This window comes from Bos taurus, chromosome 19, assembly GCF_002263795.3.
Source record: "Bos taurus isolate L1 Dominette 01449 registration number 42190680 breed Hereford chromosome 19, ARS-UCD2.0, whole genome shotgun sequence".
NCBI classification, from domain to species: Eukaryota; Metazoa; Chordata; class Mammalia; order Artiodactyla; family Bovidae; genus Bos; species Bos taurus.
In genome coordinates, this window is record NC_037346.1 from 52,635,017 (window position 1) to 52,654,285 (window position 19,269).

At 55.3% G+C, this 19,269-nt stretch overlaps 1 long non-coding RNA gene across 2 annotated transcripts; it reads right to left on the reverse strand.

Moving 5' to 3' along the window:
- Window positions 1-511: 511 nt before the first annotated feature.
- Window positions 512-18,045, reverse strand: LOC101907247 (uncharacterized). 2 transcript variants are annotated; one of them, XR_813470.4, is made up of 5 exons: window positions 17,906-18,045; window positions 5,712-5,750; window positions 3,301-3,407; window positions 2,942-3,081; window positions 512-781 (listed from the first exon to the last, which is right to left on the reverse strand). It is a non-coding gene; the product is annotated as an uncharacterized lncRNA (long non-coding RNA). The 2 variants fall into 2 exon arrangements; XR_009491602.1 differs by having other exon boundaries at window positions 512-3,081.
- Window positions 18,046-19,269: the final 1,224 nt, after the last annotated feature.

Below are 19,269 nucleotides of genomic sequence, written 5' to 3' on the forward strand. Positions count from 1 at the left end.
GCATAACTGCCTTGCCAGCCCTAGGAGAAGCCACTCAATGTTCACACCTTTGGGGCCCCCAGGGTAAACCCTGAACTCCCCAGGTCAGAGTGGCCTTTGGCTTCAGAGACTCAGAAATGTCACTGACATGATTTTCTTTCAGTCAAGTTGAATTCCATTATGAGCCCAATCAACCCAGTTCAGTCTCAGTTATTTTTGATGTCTCTCCTTACCCCCAGCACCCACCTGAGGACGTGTCATGGCAAGGGTGGGAACAATCCCACACAAAGCGTGTCTGATCTTGGCCTAACGTTGCCACTAAGACACCCTCTGTCCAAACCCAGAGAGTCCATGAGGTCTGGCTCTTTCCTTTAGTTGGGGCCCTAATGCTCAGGCACACTGCATCTCTATCCCCATCCTGTCCCTGTGCTGAGAAGCCACCACCGCCATACACACACATACACACATGCACACACAGCCAGGAGGTCTCAGCCCAGCCCCCTGCTCCCCGGTTCAGTTAAATCACTGGCTATTAACACCAAAACATTTTGTATTGGGGTAGAGCCAATTAACAATGTTGTGATGGTTTCAGGTGAACAGTGAAGGGACTCAGCTCTACACATACATGTGTCCATTCTCTCCCAAACTCCCCTCCCATCCAGGCTGGCACATAACATTGAGCAGAGTTCCATGTGAAGGAGCACTGGCTTTTAGAATAGAACCCACAGGAGGCTGGCTGCAGGCTCCTTCCCACCACTCAGCAGAAACCTGGAGCACCAGGGCTTGACAAGCCTGGGAGACCCTTGGAAGAAAAATTACAGTGAGATCAGGGTCCCAGTCATCTCTGCAAGTTATCAGGGAGCACGAGTGATCTCACCATTGAAGTAAATGTGTCCTCATTACCACCCTCCACCTCCTCACAGCCATCGGGGAGGGTCCCACCCAGCCACTGTCATGCCCTCGGCAGACTGGAGGACACCTGCCAGTGGCCGCATGGACCACATTCAGATGCTGGCCATAGGACACCCCTAAGGTCATCCCTCATCCTCAGTCTATCCCTCCCTCACAGGTGAGGCTCTCCCCTCTCTGCATCTCAGGAGAGCAGCCAGATCTCTGGGCTCCTGGGGCATGTCCATGTGATTTAGACAAAGTGGTTTGAAAATATGCCATTATTCTCTGAATATGATAATATATCTGCCGTGATAGGTCAAATGCCACAAGCTCTTTCATCAGCAATTTGACACTGAACAAAAGAAAGCACTTTATATTTTGACTTATTAGAGAGAATGGCTTAATGGTTTTCTAAATGGACCTTTGGGTGCTGAAATTAAGATGGTGCAACAATGGGATAGTGCCATAGGCTGGGTATAGCAGCCCCTCAGGAGGAAGAAGCAGGTTCAAACTCCTCTCAACCAACAGGAGACATGTGCAGTTCAACAAAGTGGGAAACCTTCACCAGGGACCAGACATAAAGTTCACTGAGTTCATTGATTCCTGGCCATGAGTAAGCACAATAGAAAAAGACACTGAGGGTCCTAGTGGCCACAAGTTTATGGTGAGTGAGCACAACAGTCTGGGAACTTTAAAGCCTAAGAGTAGACTACAGCAATGGACAAGGACCAGGAAGCCTTCTGGAATAAGATAGAGCTTCAGATCAGTTCACTGGAGAACTATGGCCAATGCCTGGCTGGACACCAGCTACAGGGGGATGGGTAGAAGATTCTGAGAGGCACACAACAAAAGACTAAACAGACCTCAAAGGGTAGAGGACGGGACCCTGTCTAAAATAAAGACTGAAGGATAGTAAATGTTATCAAGAGTTTATGACTTAGTGACAAGAATGCCAACTAGCTACTCTCCACTTTTCTGGTGAGAAGAGCTGGGCAGAGCCACCTGTGGTCACAGGAGGCAGTGCCGAAGGGCTGGGCATCGGGAAAGTGAAAGTGAAAGTTGCTCAGTTGTGTCCGACTCTTTGTGACCCCGTGGACTAAACCGTCCATGGAATTCTCCAGACCAGAATACTGGAGTGGGTAGCCTTTCCCTTCTCCACGGGATCTTCCCAACCGAGGGATCAAACCCAGGTCTCTCGCATTGCAGGCAGATTCTTTAGCGGCTGAGCCACAAGGGAAGCCAGGAGCTCACTCTTAAGTCACCAACCTCTTGATGTCCCATCCCCTCTGCCCTCCAGGACTCTTGGTGTGGACTCGCCCTTCATGGGAGAAGCCCCTCACTTGCAGGGTTCCTCACTCTGTCCAAGGTGCATAAGTATAGGGACTGTGAATGAATGGAGCATTCTGGCTTTTCAAATAAGCTCAGCCGGGAGCCTGCTTTCTGTGGGGTCTTAGTGTCCTTCTGTAAAGGAAATCCAAGTGTATTTAAGGCAACCAGCTGGGACAAATAACCAACGAAGCGTGTGCACGGTGCGGGGAGGGGGTGAGAAGTGGACGGCATTACTCTGTGATGACAGTCCTCCCAGGGCCTGGTCAGGTATCCAGGCCCTGCCCTCTGTTATGCCCACCTCCTGTCCCTTTTGGAAAACTTTAGAAATTTTAGAAGAACATCCCTGGGACCCTCAGACCTCTGGGCAGATGTCCTCTGGGGGAATCCCACCCATCTACCCAAATGGCAGGGTCCGTTCTATTTCCAGGAACATTCTGCCTTTCTCCAAAGCCCGAGCATCCTTTGGGCTTTCTGATAAATCCCCAGGTTCTGTCAAATGATTAATTTAGATGGGAGTTCCCCGCCCCCATTCTTGGTCTTACTGCTCCATGGAGCCACATGACTGCCTGAGCTGTGCTGATAAATAGCAGTGAACTTTCAGGGCTCAGAGTCAGCAGCATGAGGCAGTGGCAAGGAGGGGGTGGGAGGTGTCCGGTGCTCAGGGACGTGGGGGTGCGGGCATTTCCAGGGGAGGTGAACCACTGGCTTTGAAGTGGGGTGAGATAAAGAGCTCAGCTCTTACCCATGTTTCCTGGAATGCACACTTCAGAGCTGTTGGTGATGGGGAGTGGGGGAGTGGTTCAGGAGGGTGAGATCCAGGAACTTGACTCAGGCTAGTTCATGTAGGAAGAGGCACTGCCCTCACAGGTGTTTCTTCAAGAGCTGGCAGGTGGGACAGCACAGCAAGGCTGGGATTTGGTCCCCTACCCCCTGATTTCTGGCCTGCAGCTTCTCCCAACCCCTCCGCAGCCCTCTGCATCTGCACCCTCCCCCATGCAGTGGTTGAAGGATGCTGGAGGTAAGGGGTCTTACCAAAAAGACCACTGCCCCTCAACCCACTGGACCAGAGTGCAGTCACTAGGCCAGCCCCAAAGAGCTTACCAGGTCCCCAAAATAGGGCGAGGCCCCCAGGATCTGAAATGGTTCTCCAAACCAGCCTGGTCTTCTGGATCCTTGCACAGACCTCGACTTCCATCACAAGCCTGAAACTGACCCAGAACACCATGGTCTGCTTGTAGAATGAGGTGCTGAGCCCACAGAATGTGGCTTCTATTAGAGGGGACACCCCACCAGAAAATGTCCCACCAGTTGATGGGTACAACTCCTTTGGCTCCTGCCCCGGCTAAGGTTGGGCACCTAAGAGACTGCCAAAGCCTGGACGGAACTGAGCTCCCTAGTGGGTTTTCCTTTCCAGAAAGCAAGTTCCAAAGTTTGGGTGGAGGCCTGCTGGGCATACCCTGCCCCCTAGGGCCGAGGGCACCAGGTAGGTTGCACGAGGCTGGAGGTGGGCTGCATGGGCTCCCCACTCCTGTTCTCAGCTGTCCTGCTGGATCTCAGACACAGACCTGGCTGAGGGATTCAGCAACACAGTGGTGTCTATGCAAACCGAAGGCTCCTCACCAGGAACTGGTCTTCCAGGAGGGAGGGAAGCTGTCGGATGCTCCCATCCCTGCCCTGCCCATAAGAGGCCTGGGGAGCGAGGGTCCCTGAGCCTGGGGCCCCACTGGGATCTGGTCAGAAGGTGGCAAGTGTGGGCACAGTGGGGCTCCCCAAATCCTCAAAAATAATCCTCAGCGCTAATTCCCATTTCCCCAGGAAGAGGGCCAACATCGCTCAGATCCATCCCATTTTCTGCAAAAAGGCTTTTGATTTCACACCCAGTGGACCTTTTCTCTGAGTGGGAGTCCTGCCCTACGCCTGGCACACACCTCAGGGGCCACCGTGTGGATGGGTTCCTGCCCGTGCTGGGGATGGGAGAGGCACCAAGGGAGAGGGGCATACAGGACCGGACAATAGCTGGAGGTTCAAGAGGGAGGGGACTTAGGGAGTGGAGGGGGCACTAGGGCAGGGGGCTGGGGTAGAATGAGGGAGAGAGAAGAGCAGGAGGGAAGGGAGAAGAGGGGCAGCCCCCTCCAGCCCTCCCGGGCCCACTGATCTAATCACATCAGGTGTGCTCCAGATAAATATTAATAACCCGGTGACAGAGGGAATTTGGGGAAATCTAATTAAAAGGGCACCATGCGAGCTGGCAGCTTTACTAAGGAATCACTCCCGCTGAAACATGCGCCAGAAGAGGACACACAGTGAGCTCCCAAGGGCCCGAAGACGGAGATGAAATCCCCCCCTCCACAGCTGCCCACCCAGGGCAGCGCGGGCAGGACCTGACCTTTGGCAGGGCAGGCGCCTGGCTCCAGCGTCCTCCGAGTGCCCCCACCCACGTGGCCCCGGCCCGTCACTCCCAGGCACCAGCCCCGAGCGCCATCTTGAGGCTAAGGCACCTGGCCGGCCCCTCATTCCAGCGCCTTCACCCTCAGCTCCTCAGCTCCCCCATCTTTGCGTCCAGCTGATGGTCTCAACAAAATCTGAACAAGTACCCCATGTCCCCTACCCTCCTCCAAAAGCCAAGAAAAGGCAACCTCGGGCCTCAGAAGGGCTCCCTGGGTACCTGGGTTTCCCTGGTGGGGGCACCCGGACCTCTCAGTAATGCAGACCTGATCTCCCCAGCAAGGTCCTAACCCACCACTGAGAGCTGCCTATTCTTACCTCAGACAAAGCCCTCACCCCAGGGCCAGAGGGGCTCCGTGCCACGACCCCAGAGCCCGGCCTGCTTGGCAATATCTATCTGCCTGGTGGGTCCCTTGTCATGGGATTCACAAGCTCCCAGGGCCCATTTTCTCTGGAAATCAAAATTCATCAGGGCCCCCTGTGTGAGTTAATGGCTCGCTTCGGCCTTCATCAACTTGGGAGTTGAGATCCCTCCTGGGCTCTGCCATCCGGCAGCCCAGCCCCCACCCTCCCCTGGCTCCTGGCCCTGTCCCTGACAGACAGATGGATGGCCTGTCCCGGCAGGTTGCACAGCTCTTGGACCTGAACAGCAGCATCGCTGGCTCTTTATTCTGTATTTAGGGTAAACAGATCTCTCTTTCCAGGCCCCTCTTTCCCTCTAAGACTGTCTGCAGGAGAAGCCCCTGGGAGGGGTGGGTCACCGCTGACTGTCTGCCTGGCTGGGAGCAGGCCACATTGGGGAGGCCCAGGAAGAGAAGGGGTTAGTTCATCCAGTACCACTCCAGACAGAGGCTCCATCCTCCCAGCCATGTCTTGTCATCTGGAATATCCCCCATGATGGAAAACTCACTACCTGTCAGAAGAAGCTGCTCTTTGGCCAGGAGCCATGGGACCTCTATGCGGACTAGGCAGGCCTGAGCAGGAGGCCAATGAATACCAGGGAGGCAGGTGTTTGGGACACAGACCCTGCAGGGCCCTTTCCATCCACTATAGCACTCAATACTCACCGCAGCCAGATGGGGGCAGTGCTGGGTTTACCCTATTGCCTAGAGGAGAAAACAGAGAGGTTAAGTAATTGGTCCAAGGTCACCCAGCCAGTAGATGGCAGAGCCAGGACTGGTGCCCAGGCTTTTCTGATTCTCTTTTCCCTGTGCTTGGACAGTCTCTGGCCAAGGGGCTTGGGGCCATCCTTCTCCAAGGGAGGGGACATCTGAGCACTCAAGTGGGCACCTTGAGTCTCAGTTTACCTGACTCTGAACTGAGTTGCTCCTGTTGTCGCTGGTTTTTCCCTCACGCCCACCCAGGGAATGATGGATAGGACGTGTGAGCTGGCATTGCTGCATGACCCTGAGCACGATGCCTCCCCCTTCTGGGCCTCTGTCTGGGGGCAGGATGTTGGTGTGTGATACCCGGCCAGAGGAGGCAAGTCGTCAACCCCTCTAGGGGCTTACCGGCCTCACCTTGCCTCACCCCTTTCACTGGGACCCCAGCGCCCAGCAGGGAGGAGCCAAGGTCACCCAGATCCAGGCTGCCAGGAGATGCACCCAGGAGCCAGCTCCTGGAGCTCCACCCCTTGCAGGCTGGTGAGAAACGCAGATTGTCCTGCCTGCCCAGCTGGGAGCCCACAGAGTAGAATGGCCTGAGTCAGATGTACCCTTGGGCTTGGTTCTAAGGTAGAGGAGGAGGTGGGGGCCGAATGGGGCAGCTCTGGGATGGAAGGAGCAGCTGCTAGTGTCTGAGTGTCCCTTGAGGCAAGGAAGGCGGTCCCTTAAAAAAAGGGGAAGCGAGGCCAGGTGGGAGCTTCTCTTCAGGGGGCAGAAATGGGGAAGGGCGGGCCTACAGGGAGTTGATTCTGAAATAACAGAGGCCCTGCCTCTCCCCCACTGGAGGGTGCAGCCCAGGCCTTCGCTCAAGCAGTGCAGTGGGGAGTGGAGGAGAGTGAGCTTCAGGCTCTGTCCTAGTCTCCCCAGGTTAACAACTCAGCTGCAAAATGGGGCTCTTTATCTGCCTTCCAATGCAGAGGATGTGGGTTCGACCCCTGGTTGAGGAACTAGATCCCACATGCCATGGAGCAAGTAAGTCCATACCCTGCAACTTGTTAGCTCATGAGCCACAACTAGAGGAGCCCGTGCACCAAAACGAAGACCCAGCACAGCCCCCCATAAACGGAGCTCTTAGTGCCCCCCTCCCGGGGAGAATAGCAGCGACCATGCGTTGAGCATCTGTTGTATACCAGAACCCTGGTCCAGGTAGAGGATGGGTTTTCAGGGAGAAAAAGGCTGAGGGAGGGGAACTGCTTGCCAGAACCCACAGGGAAGAGCCACGGGCAGATTCGGAACCAGGGGGTGGGCCCTTCACAGCACCCTGCACCCCTTTCCTCCTCCTGCCTGCTTGTTCCCCACTCATAGGGCTGCTTCAGGGGGCCACTGGCCCCCGCCCTCGTAGGACACTGTCAGGTCCGCCGTGTCCATAGTGTGGGGCCAGGAAGAAAAAGACCTAGGTCAGCCTGAAAGGTGATCGTCACAAAAATCACATAGAGAATGTTCAGGGAGCGTGACAAGCTCCACTGATGGCATAAGGGCCCAGAGTGATGAGTCTGAAACTGGGGGCCGGGGGGCTGTGATGGAGGGTGCAGCTTCTGCACTTTGGAAGATGCTTGCATCCTGCATCCCTCCCATAAAGTGGCTCGGCTACCCGACGTCACCTCTTCCAGCCATCCGGGAACCGAGGCACGCACACCTGCCTTTAAGGGATCCTGCATCCTGGGTACCAGGAGGTGGTCATGTCATTCTGCAGGGTCCTCACCCTGACCAGATATGAAAATCACGTGGGGACTTAAAACCAAGGGGTCTGGACCCTCTCAGCTGTGCAGGGAGATGGGGGAAGCCCTATCTGTTTGTCTGAGGGGCTTCCCTAGTGGCTCAGGGGGGTAAAGTCTGCCTGCAGTGTGGGAGAACCGCACTTCCCCTCCACGCCCTGAGTCCCCTCCCTCTTGAAGATCCCCTGGAGAAGGAAATGGCAACCCACTCTAGTATTTTTGCCTGGAGAATTCCATGGTAGGAGGAGTGTGGTGGGCTACCGTCCATGGGGTCACAAAGAGTCAGACACGACTGAGTGACTAACACTATCTGTTTGAAGGTCCCTTGGCACCTCAGAGTGGATGCCCCACCCCTGCCCTCTAAGGGGGCTGCTCCCCACTAAAGCCTGGTGCTCCCTCACTGCCCCTCCCTCCTCCTCCCACCCACGCTGACCTTTGAGGCTACATGGAAGTACCCACCCTTCTCCCTAGGGAGGTACTGGGAGAGGGTATCTGGCACCCAGGACTCCCTGGGGCTCTTTTCTTCTCACCCCACCCCTGCTTTTCTATCCTGGAAACCACAGAAGTAGAACCTCTCTACATCTGCAAGCTTAGATCGTAAATCCACAGACTTGCTGACTTTCCAAAATGCTAAGCTGGTGTGACCACATGATGCTTCACCCTTATTAGACAAGAACCAGCCCCTAGTGAGTCCTTGGCGGCCCCCAGGCCAGGCCTGCCAAATCTGTCCTGCCTACCTTCCCTCCCGCTTCTCTGGGGCCACTGATGCAGGGCTCTTGGATCAGAGCATGCCTGGGAAGCCAAAGCTGGACCAGGCGATGCAAGGGGGCATTGAACTGCTCTCACCTCCTCCCAGCCTGGGCATCAAGGCTCAGCCCAACTGTCCCACATGCCCCCAACAGCAGGGGCCACTTCTCTCAATCTCTGTGACTCCACAGCACCCCAGATCTTCAGGCCCTGGTCCCCATGAAAAGGAGAGCAAAGAGAGACTGGGTTTCCAGGGGTACCAGCTTTGGCTCTAAGGCCGTCTTCTGGGGGGGCTCTCAGACCCAACCCATTTCTAGGCAACATGAGTCTCCCCTAATTTGGACTTTGAGTAAAAGAGTGGGTGGGATCCACATTCTTGCATCCAGCTGTAGGAATGTGGGCACATCACATGAGCTCTCTGAACTTGAGTGCCAGCAACCAGGACATTGGTTCTACTTCCCAGAGCTGGCTCCTTCACCTCCACCCTCCAGGCCTTGGACTTCCTACTAGGACCTCGCCCTCAGCAGTGGGTCACTGGCATGGCCCCGAGGCCCCCACATTCAGCATGGAGCCTGGCCAACAGCAGCCTCGTGGTCTTTGAAGATAATAAATTAATAAACAAGTGCCCCTCCCTGACGCTCAGCAAATATTGCCAGAATGAAGGCACGTCTCTACCAATATGGACACATGTCAGAGTACACAGACCATAAAAGAGGCCGTGACAAGTGCTGATGGAGAGATAAGATTAGATCCCAGACGTAGAGGCCGGCCCAGCAGATCGCTGAGGGGTGCACAGGGTGGAGTCTGAGAACATTCTCGCTGCTCTCTGGAATCCTCTGTGCACTGAGAGAACTTTGGTTCCAATCCAGTATCTCTCGCTGTGTGACTTTAGGCAAATTGCTCAGCTTCTCTGAGCTTCATTCTGCTCACCTATAGAATGTGAACAGTAACAATACCCAACTCCCACACTTGTTTCAAACTAAATGAAAAGCATGAGGTCATACAGATCATGTCACATGTGCCTGGCCTGTTAGAGGCCCTCAGACTGTGGCCATGTCATTAGGGTCTGCCTCACCTCACGTGGAGAGCACAGCTACAGGAGAGACTGAGTGGTTTGTTCCCGTGTCCTCAGTTCTGCTGCCCTGTGCAAGCCCCTGCTACCCATGACACCATTTCTGGGCTTCCCCCACCAAGGTCTCAAAGGTCTCAATGCCTGCCCCACGGCAAAGTCCAGGGCACTGCCTTGTGGGCCCAGCTGTCTGTCTACTGTTTGTCCAGCCCTCACGGCATCCTGCAGACAGACAGGTCCTGGACCACTTCACAGATGAGTAGGCAGAGGCCCAGAGAGTTGTGCAACATGCTAAAGGCACTTGGACTGACTGGGGCCAGCCCAGAGGGAATGGGGTGGGGGTGGGGAGTGTGAACACAGAGGGGCAAAGGGGATGGCTGTCTCCAAGATGGGAAGGCCACCTGAACCTAACCACAGTTTGGGGTTTCTGCAGACTGGTGCTCAGCCCCATTGGTTGGGGCGGACCGCTGGGATGTTCGGGTCTCCTACTCCAAGGCAGCACTGGTGCCTGGGCCCCTGTGTGCCCTGCTCTGGGTGAGGGAGTGAGGGTCCCAGGAAGCAGAGACCATCTACAGCACAGATCAGCCTCTGCTGGCTGCAACCCAGGGCCAGGCAACTAGCACAGGCTTCCCACAGTCTCACAGGATTTGTATCTTTCACAGGCTTTGATTTCACCTGAGGGACAGGGCTGTCAAAGCATTTGGACGGTGGTGGTTTGGCCTTACCAGGCTAGGGGAGGCGGTGGCAGGGGAATGGGGGTTCCTGGAGCTCCACGGAAGGATGAGGTTGTCAGAGAGGAGCACCTCCTCAGGAAGGTCTTATATCCCTGGGGGAGGGCCAGAGAAGCTGGGCCCAGGCCTCCAACCTGGCGGATGGACTCAGTGACACGGGGGGTGACAGGGTTGCTGGTCAGGAGCTACCATGCTGGGGGAGGGGTGCTGGGGTCCTAAATTTAGGAGGCTAGTATTGACTTAATAAAATACCCAGGAATTTTAGCAGCAAAATGGGTTTCTTTGGGAACAGCAAAGAATTGCAATTTGGGACATGTTATCCATGGCAAACCACAGGCAAGTCAGGAGAACAAAGCAGGGGCACTTTCTTTTATAGAGGGGAAGGGGGATTGGGAGGGGCTGTTATAACCAAAAGAGCTCATTGGAGGAAACTAGGAGTTGGAAGTGTTGTGGCTTTTCATTGGCTGAGTTGTGGCAATCTCTCAATGGCTGGGTTGTTGCCAGGCCAAGAGAAATTCTTCCTTTTCTTGCTGGATAGAAAAGTAGTAGCCTTCTTGATAGAAATGTGAGGTATTCTCTTCCTGTTGGGTCTGCAACTGATGCTGAATGGTAGACTATGAGAGCTCCCCCTCTGGCCTCCCAATTCCATTTTATTTTATTTTTTTCAAAAATTTTTTTGGCTGCACCTTGTGGCTTTCAGGATCTTAGTTCCCTAACCAAGGATTGAACCTGTGCCCTTGACAGTGAAAGGCTGAATACTAACCCCTGGCCTGCCAGGGAATTCCCCCAATTTCCTTTTAAATGAAGCTTCTGTTTATTACATTTCACACCATAGAGCTGAGGTATGATGTCACAACGCTTGATTGGAAGTGCTTTCTCTGCCGCTCTTCAACCTCTCTACGCACGGTGGAGGGCTCCCACACTGTGGCAGTCATCCGGGGACCCAGCTGCTTCCCACTTCCAGAGGGAGATTTGTGCATGCCAGGGGAGAGCCAAGAGCCTGGCACGATGTGATGGCAAGAGCACAAGATTCAGAATAAGGAAGGCCCTGAAGTTCCAGGCCACAGTTAGTCTATACGGTGACAGGCTTCGGCTGAAGTGAATGCTTTGGCAGCCCCCAGATGGAACAGGGATCATCCAGGCACCTTCTGTTGTTCCTCCTAGTGACCATACAGGGTAGGGCTATTATTATCCGCATTTCTTCAATTAGGAAACTGAGGCACAGAGAGGTTCAGCGACCTGCCTGAGGTCACACAGCTGCTAGTGACCAGCGCTGGATCACTGCAATTCCTCGTGCCCTCACCTTCTGCCCTCGAGGTTGCTAATGCCAATGGGAGGATGACAACTCAAGGACAGGTGTCCCAGGGAAAGACTGGCCAAAATCAGCTCCCAGAATGGGGGAGGGGTGGCTCTCACCAGGAAGTAATGAGCAGGAAGGCAGCATGGCCCCCCTCTAACCTGGCCTGAACCCCACGGATACCCTTAGACAAAGTCCCGAGGGAGAGACTGCACGAATTGGATATGACCTAGGACACTTGAGGAGGAGTTGGTCCTCCCCACAATCTGAAGGAACAGGCTTTTGGGATAAACGAGAGGCAGTGGAGTGGGGTTCAGATCCCAATCTGTGTGCCTCGGCTGCCTGCCCATCCAAGTAGGAGAGAGCTGCCACCTTCCACACAACATGGGTGTGAGGGATGAGATGTGCCAAGTCCTGTCCGACTCTGTGTGACCCCATGGACTGTGGCCTGCCAGGCTCCTCTGTCCTTGGGATTCTTCAGTCAAGAATACTGGAATGGGTTGCCATTTCCTCCTCCAGGAGATCTTCCCGACCCAGGGATCGAACCCGTAATTCTTAGGTTTCCTGCATTGGCAGGTGGGTTCTTCACAACCAGTGCCACCTGAGAAGCCCTGAGAAATGAGATAATTGAGGTAAATACAACAGGTGCCTGGCACCAGGCAGGCCCTCAATGGTCCAAAGCTGCTTTAGAGAATTTCGACAAAACCCAAGCTTTCTGATGTCCTGGTCCCTCAGGGGACGGGGGTGGGGCGGGGTGCGGGAGACAGAAGGAGGTGATTGAACTAGGCCCCCCTTCCTGTTGTCAAGGGGCTGGTCAGCCTGAGGCCTGTCTGAGGCCTGGGGGCTTCCTGGAGGGGCTACTCCCTGTTCCCAGCTATCTCTCAGCCTTGAACTTTCTATTCTGTTTTGCAACCCACTCAGAAAGCGGCATTTCTAAACTCCCTTCTTATCACCGGGAAACTTCTGACACAACAATAGCTGATTGTACTGCTCTCCTGGGTGCGGCTAAATTCCTGGACCCCACCATCCTCACCGCGCCCCCAACCCCCTACAACACGCACACCTTTTTTTTTTGGTAGCTTTGGAACTCTAATGATGCCATTGTGATTGGTGTGTTCAGGTGACAGTGTGACCCTTGAGTTTAGAGGCATGAAAGAGTGGTGGGGGCTGGGAAGAAAGGAGCAGAGGAAGAGAGAGGGGACCTGGAGGCAACCAGTGAGACAATCAAGGGAAATCTTCTTAGAGCCACGAAAGGACATTATCTTGCATCAGTCACCTGGAGATAGCAGCGACTGGACTGGCTAGATTCGAAAATAGGTACTTACTTGTCAAAATACCAATTTTTTTCAGTTATTATAATTTTCTCCTTCTCCTTGAGCCCAGCCAGTAGGACTCAGCTGCATAGAGTTGATACAGATTCATCTGAACGGAAACTAATAACAGACTATCAGATAACAACTCTTGGTTGGCCACATGCTGCCATGGGGAGTGAGTCAGTCCCAGCCCCTGGCCAGCGGAGCTCTGTGGCCCTGGGAACGCCAGACCTTGAGCTTTCCAGAGCTCAAGGTCTGTAAATAGAGCAGGTGGGGAACCCTTGGTTCAGGGGTAGGTGCTGGCCACTGGCAGGAGCCCCAGGACTGGGCCTCACACTCCTGCCTCCAGTTCACTAGCCTGCACCCCCAGGAGATGGCCCCTACCCAGAGCTCGGGTGCCACCTGCTACCACTGTCCCCTTGGCCCAGGGGACTTCCTGCCTCACCCAGGCTCCCAAGAAAACCCCGGGAGGCATTTCTTAGAATGTTCGGCAGTTGCTGCCCATTCAGAAGGACTTGGCAGGGGCCCAGTAGCCGGAACAGAGAAGCAGATTGAATTTTGAGACCTGGAAGCCAGGTGCACTGGTGGTGAGACTGACAGGGCCAGTATGGTGCCCACATGGACACTAAGACCTGCCACTTTGTGGGAAGCTCCGGAACCCTAACTTCCTGTGATGCTGCCCCCCAGGGCCTCTACCTGCAACGTGGCACCTCCAGGACTAACCCTTCCTTGGCTGGTTGGTCCAGGGAAACAGGGAAACAGGTAAACAGTGAGTTGGCATTCAACACCGTGAGTAGGCTCACAGAAGGGAGTCATTCTCTTTGTTAAAGAAACAAATACGCTTAAAGACATTGGTATTTGCTCTCTTCTGAGTGTTCACTAGCTTTGTCCCACTCAGCCTTCCCCACAGGATCTGACTGGGAAAAGGGGCACTTGCCCACCGCAAGGCCCTGGTCAGTTGCCTGGCCGGTTTCATGGCAGGGGTTGAATAAGCATCTGCTGACTCCAGGGACACACCACCAGGGCTCAGGCATCCCAGGCTTTATTTCTGCCCTGAGACCCCTTCTCATCCTGGGTGAGGCTCCCCAAGGCCTGTAGGACAAAACTTGGACATCAGAAGAGAGACCTAGCTCACTGTCACCTTCTCAAGTGGCTGGACTGCCCTGCCCAGCAGAGGGCCTTCAAAGGTTTGGGCTCCAGATGGGCGCTGCGTTGGAGAGCAGAGAAGAAAGATTTGCCAGGCTGGGAGGGGCTCACAATTGGGAGGAGCCCACATTAGGGACATTCAGAGACCACTGCAGTGTGGGCTGGGAGCAACCTTCACAGGTGTGCCTGTCTCTCCTGGAGAGAGGAGACATGGCTTGTTCTTCCCTGGGCAGGGTGGGCAATTTAACCCTAGAAAGGACTTCCAGATGTCCTGTGAAGGGAGTCATGAACTCTCTGTCATTGTGCCATGCAAGCTAGCCTGGAGAGGGTGCTGGGTAGCAGGCTTGTGGGTCAACCAGATGACCTCTGAAGTCCTGAGAAAAGGCCAAAGGTTCTGAGACCTGGGGCTGAGGGACAAGAGAATGGGCTCAAGTCAAGGAAGGACCAGGGGTTAAGGGAGCCTCCAGGAGCTCAAGGGATGTTGGAAATGTTTGTGCATGGGTCCTATCTGACAGGGAGCCAGGCACAGACACACTCTGTGTGCTATAAACAGAGCCAGGAGCCACAGGGCAGAGCCACAGGGTAGGACCACATGAGAGAGGGACAGAGGCCATGGCAGTTGGGAGGAGCCGTCTGAGCAGGTGAGGTCAGCCAGGAGGGCTCTCTGGGAGAGGTGACTCTCCTGCTGGGCAGGAAAGACATCTCTGAGTCTCTCCTGCTGTCATACTTCCCCCAGGAGAGCAGAGGCAGGCCACGCAGCCTCTTGCCGAATAAGTGGCAGAAAAACCTAAGCCTTTAAAGAAAACCAAATTATTGAAGCTTACATGACCCAAAACCAAGCATGTTAAAGTGTACAGTTAAGTGGCATTTAGCACATCCATTATGTTGGGCAACCATCCCTTCTATCTAGTTCCTCAACATTTTCATCACCCCAGGAAACCCATGCCCATTGACCAGCTCCTCCTCATGCCTCTTCTAACAGCACCTGGCAGCCATCAATCTGCCTTCCACACCCATAGATTTGCCATTCTGGATATTTCATATCCTAAGCCATTTTTAAAAGAGAAAACAAAAAACAGATAGTTGGGATCTGGTCCTTCTGCATGTTTCCAGCTGTGCGGTCTTAAGCATAAAATTTTGTCTTCCTCTGCCTCAGTTTCCTCATCTGAAAAATGGGCATAAGAGTGTCTCATAAAAAGGTTGTCGTGGGCAAAAAGGGGTCATCTGGGCAGTGTGTTGAGTGCAGGTCTGCCCCTGGAAGCCTGGGTGCATTTTAGCTGCTGTTGCCGCGGGCGTCAGATGTTAGGATGGTGTGGGACAGGACAGTGGGAGAGTGGAAGGGCAAAGCCAGGAACAGGAGATGTGTTTTCTACTGGGCAAGGCTCGTGTGTGTCCCCTGGGCAGGTCCCAGACCTGTTTCCAGTCTGCATCTACTTCTGTGATATTGGGCCTTAGTTTTCCCATCTGGAATGGCAGGGTCTCACAGTGGGTGGAGCCTGGCATGATGCTGAGGGTTGGGAGATACTCAGGAAGGAGTATTCTGTCTCCAGGCAGGGCTGCAGTGGGGATCATGATGGTCTCGAGAGGAAAGGCCTGGACTGGGTGACAGCAGGCAGGTGCCCAAGGCAACAGTGATGGGGGTTGAGAGCAGGCAGCCAGGGCCCTGGCTCCTCTGGCGTGTCCTCTGGAGCCGAGCTTTTGAACAAGTGGCTGGATGCTTCCTGCCCTGGCTCCCCTTACAGGCGATCCATCAGCTCAGCTGTTACTGTCTGGGCCAGCGAGTGGCCGTAAATGCGCCCGCCACCTCCCATCAGCCCCCACCCCCACCCCCGCCCCCGCAAGCGGGCCAGGTTTTATGTTGTAAGAACACTGTGGGGCGTCTCAAACACACCGCTAATGACAGGCATCATGAAGCAATAAAAGTGATGGGGCTGGGAGGGGGCTGGCGGGAAAGGCGGGGGCCGCCAGTCCCCAGCTCCCCTGGCGGTGGTGGCAGGAGCTCTAGGAGAATTGATTAGTCTTGGACGTGCTGACCTTTTTGTTCTTGAAAAATTGCTTTTGAGCAGCTGAGGCAATAAAAGTAAATTGATTCAGAGAGTACGAGGATGAAATTTGCGTTAGGCAGGGAGGGGCAGATAAATGCCTCCTGACGTCAGCACTCCTCCCCGGCCCCCCCGCCCCAGCCCCAACCCCTGGGCAATACAAGGGCAGGACCTGAGGAGCCTGGCAAGGTGGTGCTGGGGGCAGCAGGGCCTGGCACACAGTCAGCAGAGCTTCACCAAATGTCTGGACAGAGAAATGAAACTGATAATGAAGAAGGGAGAGCTGGAGACGAAAAGAAGTCAGACTGTGGGGAAGGGAAGGAGGCAAAAAAGAGAAAAACACCAAGGGGAAACAGCTAGGGGAATTCAAGCTAGACAAGAAGGCAATGAGGACCCAGAAGGGAGCCAAGGAAAGGAGAGAGGCGATAAGACTAGCCCAGGCTCTCCTGAACACTGCCTGTGCCTGACCATCTCATTGAATCCCCACAAAGCCTTATATTTGTCCCCATTTTATAGAATGAGGAAACTGAGGCCCAGGGAGGTCATGTCACCTGTTCAAGGTCATTTAGCAGGACAATGGTAAAGCTCACTAAACCCCTCTGAGGCCAGGCAGGGGGATCCCAAGGGTGGACCTGTTACTAAGTCATTGTCAACACCAAGGAGGCCCCCATTGCAGGGTGGTGGGCTGGGTGTCAGTCGTCCTGTGCACCCCTCACCGCCTGGAGCCCATTTCTTCACTGAGGGCCTTGGGGAAATGGCATGAGTCCATGTTCGGGAAATCCAGAGCTGGTTGTCCAAGATGCTCTGGGGAACTGACCCTAGTTGCTGGCCCAGGAGACATATTTGATCTCTGCAGTAGCCCAAACCACCACCCACCAGGGTGTCTCCACTTTCATGAGCCACAATCCTGGATTTGGGTTTGGGGGTTTGAGATGTGGGATCCTGTGACTTTGGGGTTGGAGTGTGCAGCTTCAAATGGTGACTAAACACCAAATCAGGCCCGTGCAGTAAAGGTTGATGTCTCTCTAAAATGCAGGCACCCCACGGGGTGAAAAAAACCTAAACACATCCAGACTCTGTGAGTGATCTTGTCCTCAGGCTGCCCTCTGCCCCCAGCCGGCCCCAGAGGGACCAGCCCCCAGCTAAACGTCATCTCAGACGTTCTGGATTCCACACCCTGACATGACTTTCCCACCCGCGGGCACAGCACCCTGCTAGTCTCTTCTCTGCCTCTGTCTCACCACGCGCTCACATCTGCGACCTTCGCCCTCCTCTCTCTCCCAGCCTCGGGAGAGGGCCAGGAGGCCTTGCTGCCTCGATATCCCCGGAGGGAAGGGGCTTGCCAGAGTCTCCGCGAGGTCTGGCTTTCCAGCCTCCCTGGATGCCAGCACGGGACCGTCTAAGTGCCCCAGCCCCCACGCACAGCTCCAGCGAGAGGCAGCCGGGGTCTAGAGTTGGCCGTGCGGGTTCGCGCTGCCGGTCCCAGAAGGGAGGGACTGCGCGGAACCGCGGGGCGCCCCTCCCCCTCCCCCTCCGGGCTCCCGGGTGGTGGGGGGGGGAAGGGGGGGCGGCGGGCCTGGGGCGCGCGGGTTGCCGGGCGACCGCCGTTGCCAGTGGAGACGCGCAGGCACACTTCCCCCTGGGCCGCAGAACTAACGCAGGCTGCTGCGGGGTGGTGGGTGCCTGCGCTGCGGGGCGCACAGAGGAGCCTGCAAGGAGTAATCGCGTGGGGGATCCTCCAACCCTTATGGTTCGGGGATGGAGGGCGACCTCTGGCCCCCATTACCTAGTCGGAGGCGGGAGGACCGCAGGACACCCACCCAGCATCTCCTGGCCTGGGTGCCAAGCCTCCCCATGCCCACCGGCCCTGAGCGAGTGCAGGAGAAAAGGCGGGAGTGACTCCACTCATGCTTCCCAACCCGACTGCCATCCGCCTGGCAGTTTGCCTGCAAAGGTCCCAGGAGGATGGAAAGGGAGATTTGTCACGGGAGATGGGTTATTTCCCTACAGGGAAACTCTGAGTGATAGGGAAACTTACCTGAGATTTTAACTGCTAGCGATCCGACCAGCTGTGCTAGGATTCGAACCCAGACTCCTCATGCTGCCAACTTTGTTCCGAAACTTGTGGGTAACCGTGAGCGGCGCTCTCACCCTCTCTGGTTGCCCTCTTCCTGCTGTAAAAAGAGGTGGTTCCTGGATACGCGAGTGCAGCCTGGGGTGCAGGCTGGGGCCTGGCGCTGGGCCTGGAAGCCACTGCGGGCCCGCCTCCCTCCCGAGCGGTCCTAACACTGCCAGCGCATGAATAAGGCCTGGCAAAGCGCCGGGGAGGGTGTGCAGAGGTCAGCCGAGAGGGCTGTGCAGGCAGCCTGCTTGGGACTTCATGCCAGGTGCAGCCAGGCGGTTCTGCCTGGGCACAGCCTGTTTCACTTCCTCTGGAGCAGGGGGCAGCCGGGAGCGAGTGGTGGGGGCTGGAAACGGGGGACCCAGCCAGCCACGTGCTGGAGCTGAGAGCCGGGAACTTACTGAGGTCAGGTTTTCACCCCTAGTCCCCTCCCCCTGAAGACTAGTCTAGGGGAGCTGGCAGAAGTTGTCATGGGAGGTCCCCTCCCACGTCTGGACTGGTGGTCCAGCCTGTGGCATCCAGGCTCCACAGCAAGATCCTTACATGGCTAAGTTCTAAAAGACTCCAGGAATCTGTGCCCACAAATATGGCTAAAGACCTACCAAGTGTCTAGTCTATGATTATTCATTCATCAAGATTCACTCAGCATTATTCAGTCAGCTCAGTACTACTGTGATCCAGTGCAAATTCCTCTGAAAGTGTTCTGGACTTCAGAGTAGCCGTGTTCAATATTCAATGGGCCATCTGAAGCAGATCAGTGACTATAACATTGAAAGGGCCCCTTTCTGGGGAAAGGGCATCACTGCCACTTGGATAATGTACCCACCACCACCCAAATTTTGTCTTTCTCCCCAGAACCTGAGGCTGGTAGAAAAGGAAAGCCTGCTCTGCAGGGCTGTCCCCGTGGTGGCCCGTGAGCCGTCCACTCAGCACGTGTCCTGGCTGTGATGGAGAGTGGCCAGGAACGCTAACTGCACAGGCCAACTTGCTCTACAAGGACGGGAAAGGCACTTGATGTGTGTGCAGCAAGGCAGGCGGCAGCATGAACAGTTAGGGGAAGTGTGCCTTCTCAGAGGAGCCACCACACACCTGTGGATGATGACTGGGGGGTGGGAGTGTGTCTATGTGTTCACCATCTGCAGGCACATAGTATGCAGTGTGCACACACAAGGCAACACCTGGGTGAATGCCTTTCCTGGTGAGTTGGTGACACAGTATGTTGGAGGGAGATGACTTTCCAGGGACTCCGAGCAGTGTCCGTGCAGAGAAGCAGGTAGTCC